At 43.0% G+C, this 10,512-nt stretch overlaps 1 protein-coding gene across 2 annotated transcripts in view; it reads left to right on the top strand.

Moving 5' to 3' along the window:
• Positions 1–2,196: 2,196 nt before the first annotated feature.
• Positions 2,197–10,512, top strand: part of Elmod1 (ELMO domain containing 1) — a 56,651-nt gene continuing 48,335 nt past the window's right edge. The window contains exon 1 of one of the 2 annotated variants that reach the window (XM_028783619.1): positions 2,197–2,473. The gene's annotated coding sequence lies outside the window, so the exon portion shown is untranslated. The remainder of the gene's footprint in view (positions 2,474–10,512) is intronic. The other variant, XM_028783618.1, reaches the window with a different exon arrangement.

Here is a 10,512-nt window from a genome sequence, read left to right on the forward strand (position 1 = left end):
CTCCTTCTCCTTCTCCTTCTCCTTCTCCTTCTCCTTCTCCTTCTCCTCCTCCTCCTCCTCCTCCTCCTCCTCCTCCTCTTCATCTTCCTCCTCTTCCTCCTCCTCTTCCTCCTCCTCCTCTTCTTCCTCCTCCTCCTCCTTCTTCTTTTTCCTTTTTGTAAATACAAAAGTTCATAACCCAGAAGAAAAAAATGTATATTTGTGGCTAATGGGAAATTCATAGACCAGGCAAGGGCCAAATTAAGTTGCATGAGGTGGAATTTATTCCACAGTTAGTAGGAAGACCCATTAAAAAGAACTGTGGTCTGAAGGAGTAGCATTCCTGTAGTTGGTAAACTCACTGAGGATCCCCTACCTATTAGTCATCTGCTAAGTTCTTTAATAAAAAGATGAATGAGATCTTACCCTGGAGGTGCCCACATTACACCATGTCAAAGTGGTTTGGTCATTAATCATCATGGATACTCATATACAAACACGCTTCAGGAGAGCTGGTTCTCAGGCTCAGACGACAACAACAGGATCAGAGTGAAATACTTACGTCATCCAGAGAGCAGGAAGGTGTGAAGAGTCAAATGATGTATCTTGGAGAATAACTATTTCTGTAAATACAGGTATAGGTGGAGAATAACTATTTCTGTAAATACAGGTATAGGTGGTAAGAGATTCATGAGGTCTGGGACCCTAGGTTGACTTTGGCCATTTAATTAATACTGTTCCTTAAATTAGATAATAATGTGGAGACCGGATGCTCTGCCTCCCCCAACACATACCTCTTACTCATTACTTGGGATGGCAGGTTCTTTCTATAAATAGACATTAGAAGTTTTAGCTTATGGAACCAAATGAAAGGGAAAACAGAAAGATCAATGGTTTAACAACAGAGTAGCAAGGACCCATGCACTTTGGTTAGCCTGGGGCCAATATTAATACTTTTATCCATTGTTTCAGAGAGATGAGTCAAGTCTCTGTAGATTCATTTGACAACCAACACAGAGTCAAAAACAACTTGACCTTTGTCCTTGATGGTAATCTCTATTTTAGGTATTTATTGCCTGTCTCTGGTTTTATGGTTCTTGTTGGACTTGCTATGTAGACCAGGCTGCCCTCAAATTCAGGAAATCTACCTGCTTCTGCCTCCCAAGTGCTGTCACCATGCTGGCCTGCTTATCCTTTTCAGCAGATTGTAAATTCTCTGAGGAGGAAAACCCTGTCTGTCTTGTTTGTTGTTGTTTTCTCGACACATTGTTCAGTGCCTGTACAAAACAGTTGGCTCCGTTGTCTTACCTTCTTATACAGCAGTAACCAACAGTGTGCCGGGATGATTGATCTCAGACAGTCAGGCATTAACTTGTATTGGAGCCGCGTTTCCAGAGAAGGTAGCATTGATCACAGAGAGTAGAACCAAGGGGTAAGGTAAACCAGAAAGAACGAAACCCCATGAGCAAAATCAAAGCCTTTTGAAGAAGTCAGTTTCTCTGTGTTGAATGGAAACTCTTATCTATAAAGATGTTCTACATAAAACTGAAACTAGGACTGAATAAAGGGGGTGGGTGTTCAGGAGTTAGGCCATTCCACTGCGAGGTAGTGTTCCCTCAAATAACTGCAGACCGTGATATCTATAATTCATCCCATTATACTTAAACTTGTAATGAGCTATTGTTTATGAAACCCTGGATGAAACACAGGTATGGACCTGGGAAGACCGACCTGAGCTCTCAGTTACACCTAATTAAAGAGCTGGCTCTTTGACAACTTGACCTGACCTGTCCAAGAGTCAGGGGAGGAAGGAGATGCTTGGGAGTTAGAACATACAGGAAAGCAAGTGAGGGTTAGGTATCCGGATTGAGAGGAGGTCAGAGATGAACTAAAAACAAACTTTGACTTCTGGACAGTCCTCCAGGGAGGAACTGGAAAACACGCCTTGCCCTAGATTCTTCAGGAATCCCACTGACAGGTCTCCCCAGGTTCACAGCCCTGAACTTCTTTAGGGATGGTCTACTCTGACTCCTGTACAATTAAACTAGGCCACCGAGGGCAAGATCGCAGTTTTAACCCTTTCTTCCCACATTCTGGAGCGGGGGAGGGGGTGCGGGGGGGGGCTGCGCTCACTCCTCCCCACCGCGCCCGCGCCCCGGGGTTCCACGACTGAGCATGCTCAGTAGCCGCCCGCGTCTTGCTCCCAGGGAAACCTCTGCACGCCCTCCCCAGCTGCTCTCGGCCGCCTCCTCTCTGCCCGCTGCCCAGGGTGCATCCCGGCTTGCAGGGCTCCACGCGACCCAGATTCCCGCCCCGCCCCCGCCCCTCCCGCGCCCGCAGCCAGTGCGGCAGCCTCGGCCGCCTCTGTCCAGCATCCGCGCGGGGATCAGACGCGGCGATCACGGTCGCTAGTGAGTAGCAGAAGCGAAGGCGGAGATGGAGACCACACTGTCGCGATCCCAGAGCTGCTGAGCCCACCGCTGTCCCTGCCCCGGTAAGTCGTGACCCCAGAGGAGCTAAGGGTAAATGTCCTTGGAGAAAAGAGAGGTGGCGGCTGACCTGTGTAGGGTACAAAAGAAATGGGGACAGAGGGGACATGGATGAAAGTGCTCACTACCTGGGTGCAGGAGCGCCGGAGTCACCCAAGACTATAAATCCTCTTTCTCATCCTGAGCCGGGAAATTAACACCCGTGGCGCTGCGGGTCAGCGCTGGAAGCTGTTTGCGTCCCCGGGGGCGCGGGTCGCCTAGCGACTGAACGCCACTGCTGATGCCTAGGGAGGGATCCCAAGCGGGGACAAAGGGCGGCCTGGCTGGGGTCAGTGGGGGTCCTGGCCCCCGGGGAGCCCTCTGTCCTGCTGGTCAGGCCTCGGGGCGGTGCCAGGCAGCAGAGTGGCAGAGCTGTAGACTGGAGGTCTCTGAGCCTCCACCCTGAGCCAGGGCTGCTGGGCTGGCGAGCGCACCTCCTCCCACTCTGGGAAACTCCACTCTTGGAGCATCTCCCGGGCAGGTGCAGTTGAACAGGCAGGCGGAGAACAGCCCTGAGAGCTGTTAAAACAGGAACAGTGGAGCGAGGTGTGCTGTTTTTCCTAGTGGCTTTATTTTCAAGTGTGGGCACTGACTGCCCCCCCCTCCCTTCGTGTTTCTGCTCAACCTCTAAGTGGCGAGTCCGGTAACAGACCTTATGAATATTTCAGAAACGACCTCACAGACTCGCTTGCTTCAGATCAAGTTTAATGAATATGTGTGTAAGCCTTTCTGCCCCGCACAGACAGAAGCCCCGGCCACTGCTTGGAGCTTTCCAAATTTCATCTTTCTCCACACCAACAGAGAAAAAGACATTGCAGATCCTCGCAAGCCTTAGACTGGTGTCATAAATTGGGGCTGTCATTTGGAGAGACCGATTTTAGGCAGCCATCCAGGCTTTGTTCTGCATCTCAGCAGCGTGTGCATGTTGTGTTGGTCGTTTGACAACCGTCCTTAACTGCTATTGCCAATATGGTGGAAAGCAGGTAGCATGCCGACATTGGGATAAACGTCATTATTTCTTGTTGTCTTATGACAACACGGAGTAACAACAGTCTTAGTCATTTTCTCCCTAGAAGTTTCCTTTTGAGATCAATCTGGTTGAATTTTGCCAAAGGCACACATTCTTGTTATTCCTCGTCCTTAGGAGATATTTCTTCTTAACCTGTCTTATAGGGGGAAGAACAAATGCTTTCTCTGTAAGAGATTGCTGTTAAGAACAGCAAAATAATGTTTTATTTCAGAGAACTTTCTGGATTGTAGGAGACTCACACTTTGAACTTCATAACTTGTGTTGTGCCATCACAATTAACCAGTAAACTGACACACTGCATAGTTGTCAGTATCCTAAGGTGGTATTCATTTACAGAGAGTCATCTCCCCCCAACCCCAGGTGTGTGGGAGACAGATAGGTAATCGTGCCCCATCTATAAGGAATTCTTTTGTTGGCCGAAAGCTCGAGCCTTCTTGTGAAGAATGAGAGAGCAATGATTCTCGCAAGTCCGCACGTACAAGGAGGGCCGGGGCTTCAGTTTGCATACATATATTTCACATTTAGGAAAGGATCTTCCCACAAAGACCTACTGCAGTTACGTCTTGGGCTCCACCCCCGCCTGGCAGGCTGCTTCCCCCAGTCGGAGGACAGTATGCGTTGCTGTATTCAATTAATGAAGAAAAAACCCTGAAATGAAATTTTGCTCTCATTTTCTCTACTGTGTCTTGCTGATTCAACTAAAAAATATATGAATGTTAGTTTTTCAAGAGATTTTGATGCCAACATCAGTGTCTGTGCTGCTGTGCTAAAAAATCACTGATAGGTGGTATTATAAAGGAATTCTATAGAATTAACAAAATAAGGGAACCATTATGTAACAGGCAACATTTCCTAAAGCATTTCACCAAACTGCTCAGAAATAAGCCCAGCTGCGTTCACAGATGTAAAAATCTGGCTAATTGAGAAGTCTGCAGAGCTCAGACACAAACTTCCAGGTGTGTCGAGGAAGCAGACCTTGCATCCTCCAAGGATTTTTTTAAAAATTCATTTTTAGGGTTATTAGATTTAGCAAATAAAAATGCAGATTGCTTCACTAGATTTAAATTTCAGATCAGCAGCAGATACTGTTTTAATTTAAACATGTCACTATGATACTTGGAATTATACTTTTAAAATTATTAGTTGGTTCTCTGAAATCTAGTTTGGATTGGGCAGACATTTTTTTTTCTGGAAACCCTATAATGAAAACATTTCCTTCTTCCCTTTTTTTGGGTCACTTATGGGTTGAAAAAAACAAAGTGGAGCAGAAGTCATATGCTGCTCTGCAGACAATCTGGGGCAAGCGCAGCTCTTGAGCTATAGAGAGTAACTCATGCCTGAAAGTGGGAATTGTCTGTTCTGCACGTATTTGCCAAATACTTCTTGTTAGGTTCTGTAGGAGTTGCAAAGAACCCAAAAACAAGAAGAAACAGAGTCTGGAGATGGATTTACATCAACTTATGTAGGAGTTGCTTTGCCAGAAGTGTGAGATGTGTGTGTGTGTGTGTGTGTGTGTGTGTGTGTGTGTGTGTAATGTAAGAGCCTGGAGGAAGACACAGAATTCTGCTAGACATCTCCACTGAAGGAATAACATCTTCAGCTGTGCAGCAGTGTTGACAGGGATGGCCTCAGATATGAGAATGAGTCCTTATCATGGGAGAAAGGAGTGAAGAGAGTATCATGGGAGCCAAATGGAGCTACAAGTCACAGGATTTTACCCACTGGCCTCAGTTAGAAAAACAAAATGGCCCTCTGGTGTCCTGAGTACAGTGTTTCACAGCACACTCCTCCCCATCTTCCGGCTCTTACATTGGATCCTTCTCCCCACCTCAAGAAAGACTTTTAAATAGTTCTTAATGGGAAAGAAGAAGGAACTGAGATGAAGCACATGTAGGGACTGGCAAACGGCAGTGTGGGCAAAGTTATCCCACTGGATTTTAAAAAATAAACTTTTAAATTTATTATTTTAATGTGTGTGAGTGTTTTGCCTACATGTATGTCTATACATGTATGGCTGTATACAAAGTGTGTGCCTGGTGGCTTTAGGGGCCAAAAAAGGACAATGGATCTTCTGGAACTGAAATTATAGTTGGTTGCGAACTACCATGTGGGTGCCAGGATCTGAACCTGGGTCCTCTTGAAGAGTAGCCAGTGCTCTTAAATGATGAGCCATCTCTCCAGCTCATCTCACTGTATATTACAAAGCAGGTGGTCTGCCCTTTGACTGCCATGATTGGGTCCTCTTTCATTATTCCACTGATGCCCTAGTCTCTTCAGATTAAACCAAAGCAAACCAAATCAAACAAACAAAAAGATCACCCCACAGTACTGGAACGCACTGCCCCTTTACAGTTTTACTTTTGGATAAATGTAGATAGTTAAATGTATCCTATGAGATGCCAATCAATAGTCCATTTCTTTTGGTACAATTTCTTGAAATAAGATAAGCATATGTTTGGGTTTTAGAAAATCTGTTGCTCTGAGTGAGAAAAGACATTAAATTGCTATCATTTTTCTGTTTCTGTTGAATTATCTTTGAGGAAGCAGATGCCGGTGATGGAAAGAAAGTATACTTTACAAAAAATAGCACCATGTGAAAATGACCATATGCTTGTAGTATCAGAGAGTACCTACTTAGTGTTCCGAAGGAAATTAATTCCTAAACAACGACACAGCAAGCACAACTGTGTCTGCAAAGACACTGAGAGTACTACAGCTGAGCACCAGCACGGGATACTGTATGGAAGCTGACGGTTACACAATGCAGTTGGTGTAGAGACCAGCCACTCATTTCTTCATGATTCTAACTGGCACAACTCCAGTGCTCAAGAATAAAATGCCAATTTAGATTACCCTTCCAAGAAACCTGGTGATTTAGTAATCTCCATTCAGAAGAGCCTCAAATGTGTGGCTAATTTCCGCTTTTTTTTTCTTTTTTAAATGGTACTGGGGAGGACACCTAGGGTTTTATGCCAGGCAAACACTTTAGTACTAAGCTGTATTACATCCCTAAATGAATAAATTCTCTTTGTTTTGAGACAGTTTCACTAAGTCCTCAGCGTGGCCTTGAACTTTCTCTGTAGTCAATGAAGGTCCTGAACATATGGTCCCCTGCTTCAGTCTTGAATAACTGGGATTTACAGGTCCAGTCTCAGCTGTAGGTGGTGGTACACACACCTTTAGTCCCAGCATTTAGGAGGCAGAGGCAGGTAGATCTCTATTTGTTCAAGACCAGCCTGGTCCACATAATGACTTTTTGGCCAGACAGGAACCCTATCTCAAAAAAAAAAAGTCTCAGACAAACAAATGCAAATACTCCCAAAACAAAAATTAGTCTCTTGTAATCAAGGAACATACAGAAGACACGATGTCAAGCCTAATGATCTGACTTTGATCACTGGGTACCACATAGTGGAAGATGAGAACCAAGTCCAGCCGTTTGTCCTCTGATCTACACAGACACAATGATACATGACTGCACACTCAAATACACATACACACCCATGCGTGCGCGCACACACACACACAAACTATAGAAAACTAAAGAAATAAGAGTACTTTTTAAGATCAGTCACAAGTAAGCTAATGACACAGATTCAGGGTTCTTCACATATTCTTGAAATGACGTTTCTGTTTTAATTATTAGGCTGAACTTATTAATTAAAACACCTGACATAGCACCTGACATAGAGATTACTTAAGCCACTCTCCTCCCTAGTTTTCCTTGTGCAACTAGTTGGTGAGAAAACTGACTCTTCACAAATATCTTTGTTTGTGTATGTGTGAGGGTGCCAGTGTCAGAAGCCAAGAGGACATCAAATCCCTTGGCACTAGAGTTACAGACAGTTGACATGGGTCTAAGAACTATAGTCCTCTGAGACAGCAGTGTGTGCCCCAGACCACTGTGCCATCCCTCCAGCTCCTCCATATGTGTTGAAGGTTTTGTTCATGATGAAACCAATCATTAGCTTACCTCACAGGTGTTTTGATTGGGGCGTTCATCTAACAGGTATCATTAAAGACAGGAGCTCTCTTCCCTACATCTTTTTTTTTTTACCCACCAGTTGGCATAGTAAATATTTAAGTGTAAATCAGTCAATGCAGTGAGCACGTTTATTGTATAAATATACATTACCCCTTTTCTTTTAAAACAGAGATATTCTATTCATAATCTGAAAGACAGATTTTTGAAAAATTGTATAGTGTAGTAGAGCCATTATTTTCTTGTTCTGTTTTTATTTGTTTTGTTCTTTAAGACAGGGTCTCTCTATTGTGGAGCTCTGGCTGGCCATGAACTCACAGAGATCCTCCTGCCTCTGCTTCCCAAGTGCTGGAATTAAAGGTGTGGACCACCATGCTGTACTTTGATGTCTACCTTTTTAAATAATATTTTATTTATTCTTTGAGAATTTTATATAATTATACAATGAATTTTAATGATCCACCTTTCCTCCCTCTTCCAAGTCCTACCAAACCCTACCAACACATCCTCTCCCAAATTCACATTTTATTCTTGCTCTCTATGTTCCTTTCTTTCTCTTCCTTCCTTCCGTCCTTTCTTCCTTTCTTTCTTCCTTCCTTTCTTTCTTTTCTTTCTTTTTTAATACTTCACTGAGTCAAATTAGTACTATCCATCTGCCTATGGGTCTGGGGCCATCCACTGGAAGAGCACGGAGAGCCTATCACCAGCCAAGCCTATCAGCAGCCATACCCCAAAGAAAAATGATTCTCTCTCCTCTGGTGGTCATTAACTGCTAATAGAGCCTTAGCTAAAGATGACGCCTTCTGAGCCCTGCCCATATCTGAGCCCTGCCCATATCTGAGCCCTGCCCATATCCATATAGAATTTTGACTATCCTGATCTGCTGTAGTCACGAGCTGCTGTGAGTTCAGGAGTACAATGATTATGTCATGTCTGGAGAGCATTCAACACCACTCTTCCCATGCTCCAGTGACTGTATTCTTTCTGCCCTATCTTCCATGATGTTTCCCGAGTCTTGGGAGGGAAGCAGTTGTTGTATATATCTGATTAGCCATCCACAGCCATTTATTCTCAGCACTTGAACCAATTTTCAGTCTCTGTATTAACTGCTGCCCATTACAAAGAGAAGCTTCTCTGACTAAAGTTGGGAGCAGCACTAATATGGGTGTAACACAGATATTTAGAATGCAACACGACCACTTGGCAAAACAGCCATGATGGGTTCCTCCTGTGGCCTACCACCATCTCAGAGACATGCTCACAGTGTCTGGTACTCATGGCTCCTTGTGGGGCATGCCTAACATCCAATTAGGAAACAGTTGGTTACCTCCAGAACAGTGCTCTTGTGCCAGCAGCCTAGCTTGCCTGGCAGGTCGAGTTTGTATTATGCAGGCTCTAGTGCTAGGAAAGACTAGTGTCTTTTCTCTTCCAGTGGCTTGCATAACACATTCTAGCACTACAAAAGCTCACCAGCAGGAAAGAAGTTTCCTGATCAGTTCCAGATGGATTTCTCTAAATCCCGCAACCAAAGTGGGACACTTAGGTTTTAATTTTAAAGTGTCTTTAGCCTGAAGATTCATTAAAATTTTAAAGCTTTAAAAAACGTAAGCAATTACTTTTGGTTGTGAAACTTAATCATAGGGTCTCTTAAAATGATAAGCAGTCATTAGAACTGTGTTAATTGAGATGTGTATTACATGCCATAATTTAAAAGCCCTTCATTAAAATGCCTAACGTAGAAGCCTTCATATCTGTTCTGTGCATAATATGTGCATAGTCCAATGTGTGAACCCAATAAATACCAGTCAAGATTTAACAAGACAGGAGGTTACAGCTTAGATGTCATTCTATACTGTACCAGGAATTTCCTCTACTATTCTTTTAAATGATAGTTCATCTAGAAGTGTACATGATAGATTTATAAAAATAGATATACATCAAATCCTTAGGGGACAGAGTTTGTCAGTTAGTCTCTTGAACAATCTGAGAGTGAGCTACAGAATTTAAGTCTGAGAAGTGGTTTCACACTGACCAACTCTGTTGACAATATGTAGAAATGGTTTACTTTACAATATCATATTGACCATGTTTTTACTTTATCAATGATCCAGATCTACATAGGTCATCATGAACTTCTCAAAAAATAGAGAATTTGGATAATAATCAGGATCCAACTTGATATTCCTAGGCCCAGAATTAAAAAAAATCAAGATTAAGATTACATTATTAAAAGGATGGATATGAAGTTCATTTAGAATTTAAAATCAATTCCAAGACCAGAGTGTGGAAGTACCAGTTCAGCTACTGTTGGATTATGGAAACAATGTAAGTTCACTGGACATGAGCAGAACTTTTGGTTGGGTTTATAAACAATCCAAGCTCAAATCAAAGAGGGTCAGAAAGAAAATGTACAGCACACTATAAAGTGACTCACTTAGGACAGCTCAGGATGTGTAAGAAGAAAGAATAGCCCCCTTGAGTAGGACTTGGACGCAGAGGAACTAAAAATCACCACCGTAGGCTTCAAATTGAGTCCCTAGGTGTTTGTACATGAGTTTGCCAATATCTAATTCAGCTTAACAAACTATATGTAACAGATAGCTATTGTACCTCTGTCCTTCATTTTAAAATCCATATATAACTGTATTATTTTATACTTAATTATTGCTTAGACAACTGACAGTCATAAATCAATCAACAATTAAATAAGTACATCTATTCTGTGACTACCACTTGGTATTTCCAGAATATTCCTTAGTTATGTAACTCATATTTGAAATTGTTCATTCTAAAGGATGATGTTTTTTAGTAGCCATAAAATTAGGCATGTGTCTTAAGTTGTACATCTAATTGAGCATGACAGTGGGTGTGTGGTCTCAGGCATCCCTCTGCATCATGATTTGGCTTTCAGAGACATTTGTTTATACTATAGAATGGGCATTTGTTACTCTTTTTAAACAGGAGCTTCAAAACCCTATTTTATCCTGAGGACT

This window comes from Grammomys surdaster, unplaced genomic scaffold, assembly GCF_004785775.1.
Source record: "Grammomys surdaster isolate TR1022 unplaced genomic scaffold, NIH_TR_1.0 1162, whole genome shotgun sequence".
NCBI lineage: Eukaryota > Metazoa > Chordata > Mammalia > Rodentia > Muridae > Grammomys > Grammomys surdaster.